The sequence below is a fragment of the Choloepus didactylus genome, chromosome 3 (assembly GCF_015220235.1).
Source record: "Choloepus didactylus isolate mChoDid1 chromosome 3, mChoDid1.pri, whole genome shotgun sequence".
Lineage (NCBI taxonomy): Eukaryota > Metazoa > Chordata > Mammalia > Pilosa > Megalonychidae > Choloepus > Choloepus didactylus.
Window position 1 is genome coordinate 28,285,018 of NC_051309.1, and position 15,431 is coordinate 28,300,448.

Sequence of the window (15,431 nt, forward strand, 5' to 3'; positions counted from 1 at the left end):
GGGTGACATATGCTGCTTCATTCAAGAAAAAGAATAAAGTATCTTATTACCTCTCTTCCTCTAATTATTACTTCTATTCTTACTGTGTCTAGTAAGAACACAGGACTTGGAATCAGGTAGTTACTTTATCTCTTTATTTCTTTATTTTCAGTTTTCTCATCTGCAGAATAGAAATACAGAACACAGAATTTAATACTTAGGAGTATTAAATTTGATAATCCCCATGTACAGTGCTCAGCCTAATGCCTGGCAACCTCAAGGGTTCAATTAATCTTAGCCATAATGACTTTAATTTCCTCAACTACTGAGAACAACTAGAGTGCATCAAACTTGGATGCTCTGTGGCAGAACCCATCCCAGCTCATGAGCCCTTTCATAACCACTGATGGCAGAAAATGTAATCTGGGACTACAAAGTCCTACTGGTGTAAATCTTGTTGTTTTGGGGTTGACATACAGTGAGATGCAAGGCTCCCCTCTACTCCCTCCTCTTTCTCTCCAGGATGGCATTTGAGTGCTGTGGGAAGGGGGTTTGCATGTGGGGCTCCTTTCTGGGTTTCTGCTAGCTGCTAGTGCCTCCATTGTCACTGGATTGGTCCCCACTCTGAGCATCATTCAAGGCTGGCTACAGCAAGAACTGGGAGCTGGCAGGTGATGGGGGAGCAGCCTCCATCTCCATCTGGGCTGCTTCAATGTCAGGGCTCACAGAGAAAACAGTGGTCTTGGATTATGTGGCACACAAGGCCCCCACACCATTCCCACCCTTGCCCCTGTCATATTCAGCTTTACTCCAGCTTGTTGGTGAGAAAGACCTTCTCCCTTTGGCCTCTGCCATTCCAAAATCTATCTCCTTTTCTGGACACTTGCCCTGTCTGGAGCCGTGTGCCAGCACTGTGTCTCTACTCCTCCATCCAGGGTCCCAGAAACATGCTTAGGGCCCTGAGGTGCTCCCCACAGCACAGGGAGTGGGGTGGGTACCCTCCTTTGAGCACATCTCACTCTGATTCCCTCACACCCCACTGAGGTGGGATGAATTGTAAGCTTCCCATTTTCAGACACCTTCAAATGAAAAGTGAATGCTAGTCTCCTAATTTTGAAATTGCCCCACACTTCAAGGGAGCTTGTCTTGTGCCTTCCCCCTTCTTTACGGGAATCAGCTGGCATGCAAGGTGTGCTCCTCTTACCCTCCTTGTCCCATCTCCATTCTCCTCTTCCCCCAAATCACCCTGCCTTTGTTTCCAGAAGTGGTTGCAGAAATGAGTTACGCTGGAGTAGTTCTACATTCTGGGTCACAGTCTCTCTGTCTATACCTCCTCATCAGTCTGAAGGGATGTGTTGGGCATCTGGGAAAGGTGCCTTTTGAAATTGAAGACAGAAAGATCTTGAGACCTTTTCTTGTCCTTGTTAGTTTGCTTCCAGTTCTGCTCCATTACCATTTGTTTGGATGTTCACCATGTGCCAAGCATGAACTCTGTGCCTCATGAGCAGCACCTGGTTAGATCCTGAGAGTCCCTCTACAGATCTAGCACTGGTACACTCCTGCTTTTGCAGAGGATGAAACAGGCTTAGAAAACTTAAGCGAGATAGTTAAGCCACTTAGTGGTGATGAGCCTGGGACTCTAATTCCCAGAGATTTTGCTGTAGTGGCTCATTGAGTAATAGGGAAGCTAAACATGTTATGAGTGTAAGCACTATATTGGATGGTTACCTAGATTTCTCTTTCCTTCCCTGTTTTTCTCTTCCCTCCATGAGGAGGCTTCCAGTGTAAAACCATTCTCTGCTCCTTCTTGCCCTCATGTTATATTTGTGTTGTTCTTTCTTCCTGGATTCTTCTCTCTCTATCTTGAACTCTCCAATTCATTTTTCCATCATCATATTTAAAATGTTGCCTCCTTTATCACATCATTCACCACTTGCCCATTGTAGGATAAATTGTCCATTCATTTTGTGCCTGTACAAAGCATTGTGTGTGTATCTAATATTGCACTTATGCTATACCTTGGTTGGCAGATTTTCTCTCTATGATAGTTCCCTCTCCCCCAGGTTTGAACATTTCTGAAATTTATACATATTTTAAAATCAATGTGTGCATTTGTCATTATAATTTTTTATTTCTCCCTCATGTCTCTCAATGCTATTTGCATGTTTTCAGTTGATGGCATCTTAGACTTAGAAAGTAGGGTCATTGTTCACCTTTTGATCCTATCTGGTGTGTAGGGAACACAGGATTACTGGCTGTCTTAGTTTGTCAGGCTGCCATGACAGATATCACACTATGGGTTAGCATAAACAGTGGGAATTTATTGTCTCATGGTTTTGGAGGCCAGAAGGCTCACTTCCTCCTGGGATTGGTTCTGGAGTTGGCTTGCCAGCAATCCTTGCACTTCCTTGGTTTGTATCTTTGCTTCCCATCATATGGCAGTGTCTTCCTTTCTGGCTTCTGTGACTTCCAGCTTCTTTTCATAAGGCCTCCCATAATCCAGATTAAGATCCCCCCTCATTCATTTGGGCCACACATTAACTAAAATTAACATCTTCAGAAGGTCCTATTTACAATGAGTTCAAACCCACAGGGACATGGATTAAATGAAGAACATGTATTTGTTGGGTCACATAATTCAATCTACCACACAGCTTTTTTATGTTTTTTAGTCCCAAGAACTTAACAAATTTTGTGGCACATAATCCACAGAATAAGTGGATGAATAAACAAATGAATAAATGATGCACCAAAAAGAATGTGGTAATGAAAAGCAAAATTTATTAAACTTATGGCTTCATAGATTGTTCTAGTTTGTTAATGCTGCAGAATGCAAAACACCAGAGATGGATTGACTTTTATAAAAAGGGGGTTTATTTGGCTACACAGTTACAGTCTTAAGGCCATAAAGTGTCCAAGGTAACACATCAGTAATCGGGTACCTTCACTGGAGGATGGCCAATGGCGTCCGGAAAACCTCTGTTAGCTGGGAAAGCACGTGGCTGGCGTCTGCTCCAAAGTTCTGGTTTCAAAATGACTTTCTCCCAGGACGTTTCTCTCTAGCAAGCTTGCTCCTCTTCAAAACATCACTCACAGCTGCACACTGAGTTCCTTCTCTTTGAGTCAGCTCATTTATATGGCTCCACTGATCAAGGCCCACCCTGAATGGGTGGGGCCACGCCTCCATGGAAATATCCCATCAGTTATCATCTACAGTTGGGTGGGGCACATCTCCATGCAAACAACCTAATCCAAACGTTCCAACTTAATCCCCACTATTATGTCTGCCCCACAAGATTGCATCAAAGAATATGGCTTTTTCTGGGGGACATAATACATTCAAACTGGCACATTCCACCCCCTGGACCCCAGAAAAACATATTCTTTCCAAATACAAAATACATTCATCCCACAATACCACAGAAACTTAAATCATTTCAGTAACAATAGTTAAGTACAAGATCCCATCAAAATCAAATATAGGTGTGGTCTGCCCTAAGGCATACTTTTCCTTTAGCTTTGGATATGTTGACTAAGAACAAGTTATATGCTTCCAATATACAAAGGAGGGACATTCATAGGATAAACATTTCCATTGCCATAAGGAGAAAGAGTAAGGAAAACAGGGTTAACAGGACCAAAACAGTTCCTAAAACTTGCAGGACAAACTCCATTAGATTTCAAAGTCTGAGAGTCACTAACAGAATAATGTTGCATCCTTGGGGCTTGAGAGAACGAGAGTCTAACCCTTCCTAAGGGCCTTTTCAGCAGCCCTTTCCTCTCCAAATGCTTAGGTGAGTGCTCCAAAATATCCACACATTGGGGAGACCACCTTCTCAGCCCCACCCTCTTCAAACATTGGGGCAGCTCCTGGATTCCCTTCCATCTCTGGGGCACATGCTCAACCCCTTCAGAACAGTGTGGTGGCAGCCAGGCTCTCCCAATTCCCTGGGAATGTGCTCCATCCTCTTTGGGACCTGGGGTGGCAAACCATTCCCTGAGCATCGAGGCAGAAGGCCTGCCCTCGACCTCCAGGGCAAACTCACCCCTTCCTTGCGTGTGGGCTGCTCCGCTCCCCCAGCCCGAAACCACTTGACTTCAGACCTCAACCTCCATGGCTCTGTCTTTGAAGAAATTTTTCCTTTACTTTGTTCCTTGTCTGTCTCCTCCAGTGCAGACTGGCAACAGCTCTGTCTATAAAGATCTTGCAAAAATTTTGTCGGCTTCGCATGAAGCATACAGGGGTCAAAGCCGTTAGACAACAGGACTTTCCACAAATCCTTTCTGGATAATTCCATCTGCAATCTTGGCTTGTACTGAAATGGCAGCTGGGTTCCATGTTTGCTTACATCCTCACGTTGGGCTGTAGCTTCTGGGATTCCACCCCCTGGAAGCCCTAATTTTCCAAGTCATCAGCTTCTGGTTTCTTTGAACCCAAGAGTTCAGTTCTAAGTTTATCTCTGTCCTCTAGCATTTTACTATAAGCTGCAAGGAGAAGCCAGGGTATGTCCTCCGCACGTAGTCTGGAGATCTCCTCAGCTAAGTATTCCAGGTTGTCACTTTCAAATTCTTCCTTCCATCTGACACCAAGCCTCAATTTTGCCAAATTCTCTGCCACTTTAAAACAAGGATCACCTTTCTTCCAATTTACAGCAACACATTCATCGTTTCTGTTCAAGGCCTCATCAGAAGTATGTTTAGAGTCCATATTTTCACAAACAGTCTCTTCAAAGCAGTTTAGGCCTTTTCTATCAAGCTTCTCACAATTCTTACAGAATCTTCCCCTTAACCATTTAAAAAGCTATTCCAACATGTTTGGTATTTGCAAACTCAGCAGCAAAAGTATCCCACTTCTTTGGTACCAAAATCTGTTCTAGTTTGCTAAATGCTGCAGAATGCAAAACACCAGAGATGGATTGACTTTTATAAAAAGGGGGTTTATTTGGCTACACCGTTACAGTCTTAAGGCCATAAAGTGTCCAAGGTAACACATCAGTAATCAGATACCTTCACTGGAGGATGGCCAATGGCGTCCGGAAAACCTCTGTTAGCTGGGAAGGCACGTGGCTGGCGTCTGCTCCAAAGTTCTGGTTTCAAAATGACTTTCTTCCAGGACGTTTCTCTCTAGCAAGCTTGCTCCTCTTCAAAACATCACTCACAGCTGCACACTGCGTTCCTTCTCTTTGAGTCAGCTCATTTATATGGCTCCACTGATCAAGGCCCACCCTGAATGGGTGGGGCCACGCCTCCATGGAAATATCCCATCAGTTATCATCTACAGTTGGGTGGGGCACATCTCCATGCAAACAACCTAATCCAAACATTCCAACTTAATCCCCACTATTATGTCTGCCCCACAAGATTGCATCAAAGAATATGGCTTTTTCTGGGGGACATAATACATTCAAACCGGCACATAGGTGTTCTAGTTTGCTGATGCTTTATTGGAGGATGGCCAATGGTGTCTGGAAGACCTCTGTTAGCTGGGAAGGCATGTGGCTGGCATCTGCTCCAACTTCTGGTTTCAAAATGGCTTTCTCCCAGGACATTCCTCTTTAGGCTTCAGCTCCTCATAAATGTCACTCAGTTGCTCTTGAGGCATTTGTCCTCTCTTAGCTTCTCCAGAGTGAAAGTCTGCTTTCAAAGGCCATCTCCAAAATGTCTCTGGAAGCTGAAGCTCCTTTCTCAGTTCCAGTGCATTCTTCAAAGTGTCCCTCTTGGTTGTAGCTCCTCTTCAAAATGTCACTCTCAGTTGTTCCTCAAAATGTCACTCACAGCTGCACTGAGTTCCTTCTGTTTGTCAGCTCATTTATATGGGTCCAGTAATTTAATTTAGACCCACCCTGAATGCGTGGGGTAACACCTCAATGGAAATTATCCAATCAAAGTGATCACCCACAGTTGGGTGGGTCATATCTCGAGGGAAACAGCCAATCAAAAGGTCACACCCTAATCAAAAAGATTAATCAATCTGCCTTACAAGACAGCATCAAAGATAATGGCATTTCGGGGGCATAATGCATCCAAACCAGCACAATAGGGTATTTGACATCTCCTTGGAAATTTTCTTTTGAAACTCTGTAACCTGGAAATTTTCATTTCAGGGAACCAGATAAATCTTCACTAACTAAAGATTTGACTTCCCCCATGCAACTGCCCCTTCCTAAATATATACCTCTGCATGTCAGTTGAATCTTAGTTTCCTTATCTTTAAAGATGTGATAATATTTGTCTACTTCAGACATCAGAAATGGTTTTATAAACTGTCAAGTACCATGCCCATGTAAGATATTTTTCTTAGGATTACTAGAATCTTCACATGTCACTGAGCTGACCTGGACTGCTAATTTAGTGTTGATGCCCTCACTCCGAAGTACTGATGGTTGCCCACACAGCAGTTCCCTCTTCCTCCTCCTCCCTGGCATTCACCCCTCCCCATTCAGTCATGTTCTTGGGCAGAACCTGACCACACCTCCCATAAGGGGAGCAAGGGAAATCCCACATTCCTTGTTAAGTGATTTGTTAGGAATAGCCTTGGGATTTGATTCCAGTCAATGCAGTGTGAGGGGAAAGATTCTGAGAACTCATTGGAAAAATTTCCTAGTTGGTAGGAAGAGCTGCAGCCTTTGACTCTAAGAATTAGGTTTGCTCAAGTTCATGGAGAAAATTATAGTCAGGGGATTACAAGCCTCATTAATAGTAATAAAGAGCATGCATTCTTCAAAATAAATGAACAGCACATACATAAAATAGAGAGAGAGCCGTGGGGAGTGATCAACTCTCTTCCTCTGTGGACATTATTATCTGGATGTGACACTTGCTTCAGTCATCACACTACCATTCTGAGGTCATGCTGATACTGAGGAAGCCACAGAGCCGTGGGTTGGATGGGACCTGGACCATGATGACATTCTGAGTCTCTGAACCACCAAACTCAGATGCTGTCTCACCTGGACTAAGAGTTATGCTAGAAAGCATATGATATTATCATTTAAGACAGCCTGAGTTAGTATTTCTGTTGTCTGCAGCTGTCAGCATCCATTTTCATTTTATATACCCAATTGATACCATTCTCCCCAATAAACCATTTGCCTCTTGTATCTTTTAGCTATTCCTTTGCAATGCCAACATTCTCATCTGGAAAGGGATCTCTTTGTGATATCAGAGACTTTTCTGCAAATCTCTTTCCTACTTGGTTTTGCTTGATTCTATTTTTAAGGCAGTTCTGAAGGATTATTCCAGACATCTCTTCTGTCATGGTCCCCCAGCTCAATTGAAGACTCCTGCAGCAGAGAGGCATCTAACATAACAGGATGCATGCCCATTTATTGCCCAATGGACTCTTATATTTTGGCTGCATATTATCTTAGAGAATCTTTTCATTAGCTTATTAATTTACAGGTATGTGTAGAATACCCATGGGGGTAGACTGTAGGCCAGGCTCTGGGGATACAACAATGAACAACTGGAAAGATCCTGACTTGCAGGACAGAGAGAATTTTCTGACCCATCTTGGAAGAGGATGTGTTCTGGGAAAGTTTAAGAGAAGGGGAAGCATTCCATGTGCTCTTGGCTGATGCTGCCTCAGAAGGAACCAAGAGTTTTCTCGTTATCCCTAAAATTAGAAAGAATATGTGAGCAGTCATCTTTCTCTTTCTGAATGCTGAACTCATTTCCTCTTTCCCAAATCTCCCGGAAAGGAGGAATACTTCTCAGATAGCAACGTAGCCACAGTGCAGGGTCTGGTAACCAGCAGGATGGTCGTTTTGTTGGGATTTGTAACAAACATGGATACAAGACGTAGGAACGCTAGGTGAAAAGTTAGTGACTGGGAGAGCCTTGTAGGTGTCCAACCAGTGAATGCTTTGGAGTAAACCATTGAATTGCCTTGTGTCTTACATATTGAGTAGTGTGGGATTGGACATTATCTAAGCTCCCTCCAAGCTCCCATGGTCTGAAACTATCGCTACAGACAATAAAGCTCAGAATCAATCAGGAGAAAATTAGAAAACACTCCAAAATTCAGTCTACACAAATATAAGGAAAGGATTTAGTTGATAAAAAGCACTACTTTTTTACTCATAAAAGATGACCAGCTTTGGGGGTTTTCGAAAGGGGTAGACATATTTTAGATCCCAAAGTCCAGGTTTCAGGCAGCAGTGACCAAAGCTTGTACAAAATATCAAATAACATTCACCTTCTTATTTTTGAGACCTAGCGAGTAAGTGCCTAATAGCCATTTTTTTGTTGTTGTTGCTGAGTTTTCCTGCCAGTTTTCAGGGAGAGAAATGGCTGTAACCAGCACTGCAGTTTTGAGCCTAGGGATCCTGTGACTTGCTTTGTGTTCAGTTCTTTGTGCATTTTGATGTCTCAAGACTCTTGGGCAAAGCTGTTAAGAGGTTGTGTGAGTACCACCTCCTTAAGTTCTGCAAATCAAGCTGTGAACACATGTCCATTGGCAGTATGTTCATATATTGCATTGTGCAAACAAGGGACACTTTTGAGAGTGAATGGGGACACTATTAATAGTTGTCCTGGGGAGCAAGTCTAAACTGAGACTGGGTTGCGCAAACTGGACATTGTACCCACTCTGTCCATTGAACTCCAGCTACTTAGAAGTGGGGAGATTATACATAATAAGAATATATATAATATATTACATATTGATATATAATATAAATAAATGATATATATTTATCAACGAAACTATGCTATAAAATATAAAGATTATGCATTAAGCATTATAAATATTTAACATATATTTTAATATATAATATGTCATATATCATTATATATTATATTATACTATATTATATTATATTATATTATAATAAGAAGACATTCATACTTGCCCAGGTTCACCTCTTATCAGCAAAGCACCATAATTCCCACTTGCCAGCACAACTTAAATTGTCCCTGCCCACTCTTCCCAGACACCCCACAAGGTCCTTACAAACACCTTTCAATATCTGACTCCCTTGCTTTGTTTGAGATAATGAATGATGGATGGCTAATTGCATCCTAAGATTCCCTTCAATTTGCCACTTGGCCAAAAATTAAAAAAAAAATAAATGGATCATCTCTGCTTTATCCCCTATTTGATATAATTAATTCTAATCTTTTGCATGTTCATTTTCTCCATGTTTAATTCCGTCATTTAAAAAGACACAAGCAGAAGAGAAACCTTTTAAAATTAGTGGAATAATTGTGCTGCTCCTGCTACTCCGTGAAAAGGCTGTTGGAAAAAATACTATGACCTGATCTCAAACATTAAATGGTTTAGAAGTGAGACCTTCAAAATCTGATTGAAGGGATCACATTGAGAATTGTTTTTATCTTGGCTTATATGCTTTCTGATGTGTCCTGTCTCCCTAGTACAGACCTTACTCTTGGAGAATATTAAACACAGATTTCTAGCTAATTAGTTAACACGATGGATAGCTTCATTTTTATATTTCCAACTCATTGTTTCTGGCATTGAAGGGTATCAAAAATAAACTTTAATTTTATAGCAAATAATCTGACTATTGAGATAACCTGAAAAGTGCTTCAATAATTGCCTCTGTGCATATGAAGTTTCTCACTACCATGTAGGGAGAGGAAATTTAAGGGAATTTCAAGGCACCGACACTGGAGGGATGGTCATGAATGGCTAGTAAGGCATAGTCTGCAGATTCTGCTTGATCCAAAAATTTTAGGTGCCCTTTTTATCTGCAAGCTTTCTTCTTTCTAAAGGGCCTATCACTTCCTGGTGGTAAGGTATTCATAGAGACAATGCATATAGTAATTATCATAAAAATAGCACTCTATGTTGCGTAGCAGTTTATCATTTACAAAGGATTTTTGCACACTCATTGTCTCATATGACCTTCACACCATTGAAGAAAGTGTTCGTGGCAAAGAAAATTATGAGTTCACTTAACCCTATTCCCTTTTCCTCCTGGGAAAACACAAGATGTTTCCCAGGCTTCCCTGGAGTTAGGTGTGCTCATGTTTTGGGCAATGGAATCATCGGAGGGATATGTGCCTGTTCCATTAAAATTCCTGCTGATTCCTCCATGTTCTGATTTTCCTCATTAACCAGGTGGTTGCAAAGAATCCAGCAGAGGACTTCAATCCACTAGGGCAAGAGTTGGCAAATTATAGCCCCTCAGCCAAATCTGGCATACTGCCTGTTTTTGTATATGACATTTTATTGGAACTCAACCATGCTCATTTGTTTATATATTGTCTGGCTGCTTTTGCCCTACAACAGCAGAGTCAAGTAGTTGCAACAGAGAACATATGGTCTGCAAAGCCTAAAATATTTACTATCTGGGCCTTTACAGATAGTAGAGGGAATGGTAGAGCCAAAAGATGGAAGGAATCTAAGTCCCTGAATCTCTGCATGGTAAGTTGCAGTCTAAATATTAGACTCATATTGAGCTGTTCTCTGAACAAGAAATAAATTTCTGTTGTGGCAAACCACTGAAGTTTTAATGTTTCTTGTTTCAGGCATTATTCTATCCCCATTAACATAGCTTTATTACATTCAATTTGTTGATGAGGAAATGAGGCTCAGACTTGTTATTATTTAAGCTCACAGAGTCAGAAAGTAGTAGTAGATAATCTGGAAGTTAAACCGACTCAGGTATTTTAGTTCCAATAGCAGTGTACTTTTCAACACATCAGAGTCGGGTAATACTGTAAACTAAAACCTAAATGCCTAAAATCTAATAAGTCTTTCATGGTCAGGAATAGTTTATGTGCCTCTCAAAGTATACAAGAGGTTATTGAAGACTATATTGACAGAAGGAATGTTGCAACATCCTCACTTTATAGCCTGGTAAAATTGGGGCTTAGCGAAGTCAGTTGAGTTTCAACTGCTGAATGTCTGGATTTCTCCACCTTTGAGGAGGGAATGCTGGGACTTTTAGTTTAGTGAGCTTCTGGCTGATTTGTAGATGTGGTAAGACATTGTTAAATTGTAGGTACTTTCTGTGGGATAAAATCACACTAAAAATCTTATCCCAATTGTTACTTAGACTGTTTGTCCAAGTGGGGCCCACAACCCTCCTCTTGTGTGGAAGAAATAAATCAAAATTGATACTGGAGGAGATTTTGTGGGGGAGAAGTAATTGAGCACAAGGGTATATTGGAACAGTGGAGATATGAATTGATAGGATGCTGTGCAGAGCTGGCAATAAAATTCAGAAACCAAATGATATGACAGCTCCTAAGGCACTAGAGGAGATAGGGCAGGTATATATCAGCTAATTCCACCCCCAACAATTGAAATTATTGGTCTTTATTATGTTGTACCATGTTACCATGATCTGAATAAATCATGGGCCCCCTCCTAGCCCAGGGTCATTGCAGAGTCATAGTCAAAGGACTATAGTCCAGTATTCTACTATAGTCCAGTAATCTAATTCTAATTAAAAATAATTACAATTTTTATTTGAATTAATTGAATAATGTCAAAGGATCTCCACTTCAACATCCATGACAGCATTTCTTCTATTCATTTTCCCTCCCTTCATTCGTCTCCTTCTCCTACTTGCTACCACAGTAACTTCTCCTCCCCCAGTTTTTCCTTCTTTCATCCCAGTTTTCCATGAAATGCTTTCCCACATTCATTTCTGTGGGTCCTATTTTTCTTTCATATTCTCTTTCTGCTTGACAACTTTGCAAAACTTTTCCTCTGTGGATAGGAGGTATGTGGGTTGAGTGAAAGGAAAGACTATATATGCTCGTATGTTAATTACCTTTGTCCATGTTATATTAGAAAGGCAAGAATGGAGAGAAAATATTTTGGGACAAAGTATAAGTATATTCTAGAATCTTTGTTTAAAACGAACTATCCCTAGATGACTATTAGGCAGAAGTCATTAGCTTTATTGGATTGCAAACCAATAAACCTTGATAATCTGTACTTTCAGGTGCATGGCCTTTGCAGGGCCCATTGAAGATTATGTCAGGGTTGCTTGAGAGTAGTTGTTAAATATCCAATGATTTTCATTTTTCTAAAATAATAATGTGCTGTGACTCATTATTAGATAAATTTTAAGATAGCTACCACCGATCACCTATTCCTTACCACCCCATTGCCCTTCTCCAGTCACTTCTTCATGAAGACTTATTTTAGCCAAATGAGCTAACTGAGAAAGAACATTTATTCAAGCTAGACATCAGATCAAGTGGTTCTGAACAAATGGTGTTGGAACTGCCTTTCCACTGTCTACTGTCACAAAATACTAGTTGGATAAATAAGATCAATATACCCTGGAGGTGATGTTTAGTAGTCGTGACTTTGGCAGGCAAATGAGTACACATGAGGAAATTGAGTCTTTGGAGGTAATCCAGTTTAATTAATCAGTATCTTCAGTAGCTAAGTGAGATGGAAAACTCAAGGTGAATGGATTGGTACACAGCTACTTTTTGCTTTTTCCAGACTTAAAAGGAAGTGGCCTTGATTTAGGGAATGTGTTGTCTTGAATCACATGAAAGTGCTGTTTTTATAGATTAAAAATGGGCAAGTATCTGGAATTTCATGTACTTCAGTCTACTGTGCAGTTTTTCATTGGCTGAAATAGTTTGTAAGATCTTTAGTAGTCTTACTCAAATGCTAAATTTGGAATTCCTCTTTAGTCGTTGGTGCACACTGTTTGAGGCTGGAGTGTAATGTGGATTTTTTTTTTTTTTTTTTTTTTTTTTTTTTTTTTTTTAATCATCATTTTATTGAGATATATTCACATACCACGCAGTCATACAAAACAAATTGTACTTTCGATTGTTTACAGTACCATTACATAGTTGTACATTCATCACCTAAATCAATCCCTGACACCTTCATTAGCACACACACAAAAATAACAAGAATAATAATTAGAGTGAAAAAGAGCAATTGAAGTAAAAAAGAACACTGGGTACCTTTGTCTGTTTGTTTCCTTCCCCTACTTTTCTACACATCCATCCATAAACTAGACAAAGTGGTGTTTGGTCCTTATGGCTTTCCCAATCCCATTGTCACCCCTCATAAGCTACATTTTTATACAACTGTCTTCGAGATTCATGGGTTCTGGGTTGTAGTTTGATAGTTTCAGGTATCCACCACCAGCTACCCCAATTCTTTAGAACCTAAAAAGGGTTGTCTAAAGTGTGCATAAGAGTGCCCACCAGAGTGACCTCTCGGCTCCTTTTGGAATCTCTCTGCCACTGAAGCTTATTTCATTTCCTTTCACATCCCCCTTTTGGTCAAGAAGATGTTCTCCGTCCCACGGTGCCAGGTCTACATTCCTCCCTGGGAGTCATATTCCACGTTGCCAGGGAGATTCACTTCCCTGGGTGTCTGATCCCACGTAGGGGGGAGGGCAGTGATTTCACCTTTCAAGTTGGCTTAGCCAGAGAGAGAGGGCCACATCTGAGCAACAAAGAGGCATTCAGGAGGAGACTCTTAGGCACAAATACAGGGAGGCCTAGCCTCTCCTTTGCAGCAACCGTCTTCCCAAGGGTAAAACTTATGGTAGAGGGCTCAACCCATCAAACCACCAGTCCCCTATGTCTGTGGTCATGTTAGCAACCATGGAGGTGGGGTAGGCGAATACCCCTGCATTCTCCACAGGCTCCTCAAGGGGGCACTACATCTTTTTTTTTTTTTTTTTTTTTTTCCCTTTTTTGTCTTTTTTCTTTTTTTTTTTTTTTTTTTTTTTTTTAACTTTCCCTTCTTTTTTCAAATCACCTGTATGAAAAAAAAAGTTAAAAAGAAAACAAACATACAATAAAAGAGCATTTCAAAGAGACCATAGCAAGGGAGTAAGAAAAAGACAACTAACCTAAGATAACTGCTTAACTTCCAACATGTTCCTACTTTACCCCAAGAAAGTTACATAATATAGCAACATTTCAGTGAACTTGTTCCTACTACAACCATCAGAAATTAACAGACCATAGTCATTTCTGGGCATCCCCAGAACGTTAAATAGCTTATCTGTTCTTCCTGGATTATTGTTCCCCCTTCCTTAATTGCTCTCTACTGCTAGTTCCCCTACATTCTACATTATAAACCATTTGTTTTACATTTTTCAAAGTTCACATTAGTGGTAGCATATAATATTTCTCTTTTTGTGCCTGGCTTATTTCGCTCAGCATTATGTCCTCAAGGTTCATCCATGTTGTCATATGTTTCACCAGATCGTTCCTTCTTACTGCCGCGTAGTATTCCATCGTGTGTATATACCACATTTTATTTATCCACTCATCTGTTGAAGGACATTTGGGTTGTTTCCATCTCTTGGCAATTGTGAATAATGCTGCTATGAACATTGGCGTGCAGATATCTGTTCGTGTCACTGCTTTCCGATCTTCCGGGTATATACCGAGGAGTGCAATCGCTGGATCGAATGGTAGCTCTATATCTAGTTTTCTAAGGAACTGCCAGACTGACTTCCAGAGTGGCTGAACCATTATACAGTCCCACCAACAATGAATAAGAGTTCCAATTTCTCCACATCCCCTCCAGCATTTGTAGTTTCCTGTTTGTTTAATGGCAGCCATTCTAACCGGTGTTAGATGGTATCTCATTGTGGTCTTAATTTGCATCTCTCTAATAGCTAGTGAAGCTGAACATTTTTTCATGTGTTTCTTGGTCATTTGTATTTCCTCTTCAGAGAACTGTCTTTTCATATCTTTTGCCCATTTTATAATTGAGCTGTCTGTACTATTGTCATTGAGTTGTAGGATTTCTTTGTATATGCAAGATATCAGTCTTTTGTCAGATACATGGTTTCCAAAAATTTTTTCCCATTGAGTTGGCTGCCTCTTTACCTTTTTGAGAAATTCCTTTGAGGTGCAGAAACTTCTAAGCTTGAGGAGTTCCCATTTATCTATTTTCTCTTTTGTTGCTTGTGCTTTGGGTGTAAAGTCTAGGAAGTGGCCTCCTAATACAAGGTCTTGAAGATGTTTTCCTACATTATCTTCTAGGAGTTTTATGGTACTTTCTTTTATATTGAGATCTTTGGTCCATTTTGAGTTAATTTTTGTGTAGGGGGTGAGGTAGGGGTCCTCTTTCATTCTTTTGGATATGGATATCCAACTCTCCCAGCCCCATTTGTTGAAAAGACCATTATGGCTCAGTTCGGTGACTTTGGGGGCCTTATCAAAGATCAGTCGGCCATAGATCTGAGGGTCTATCTCTGAATTCTCAATTCGATTCCATTGATCTATATGTCTATCTTTGTGCCAGTACCATGCTGTCTTGGCAACTGTGGCTTTATAATAAGCTTCAAAGTCAGGGAGTGTAAGTCCTCCCACTTCGTTTTTCTTTTTTAGAGTGTCTTTAGCAATTCGAGGCATCTTCCTTTCCAAATAAATTTGATAACTAGCTTTTCCAAGTCTGCAAAGTAGGTTGTTGGAATTTTGATTGGGATTGCATTGAATCTGTAGATGAGTTTGGGTAGAATTGACATCTTAAT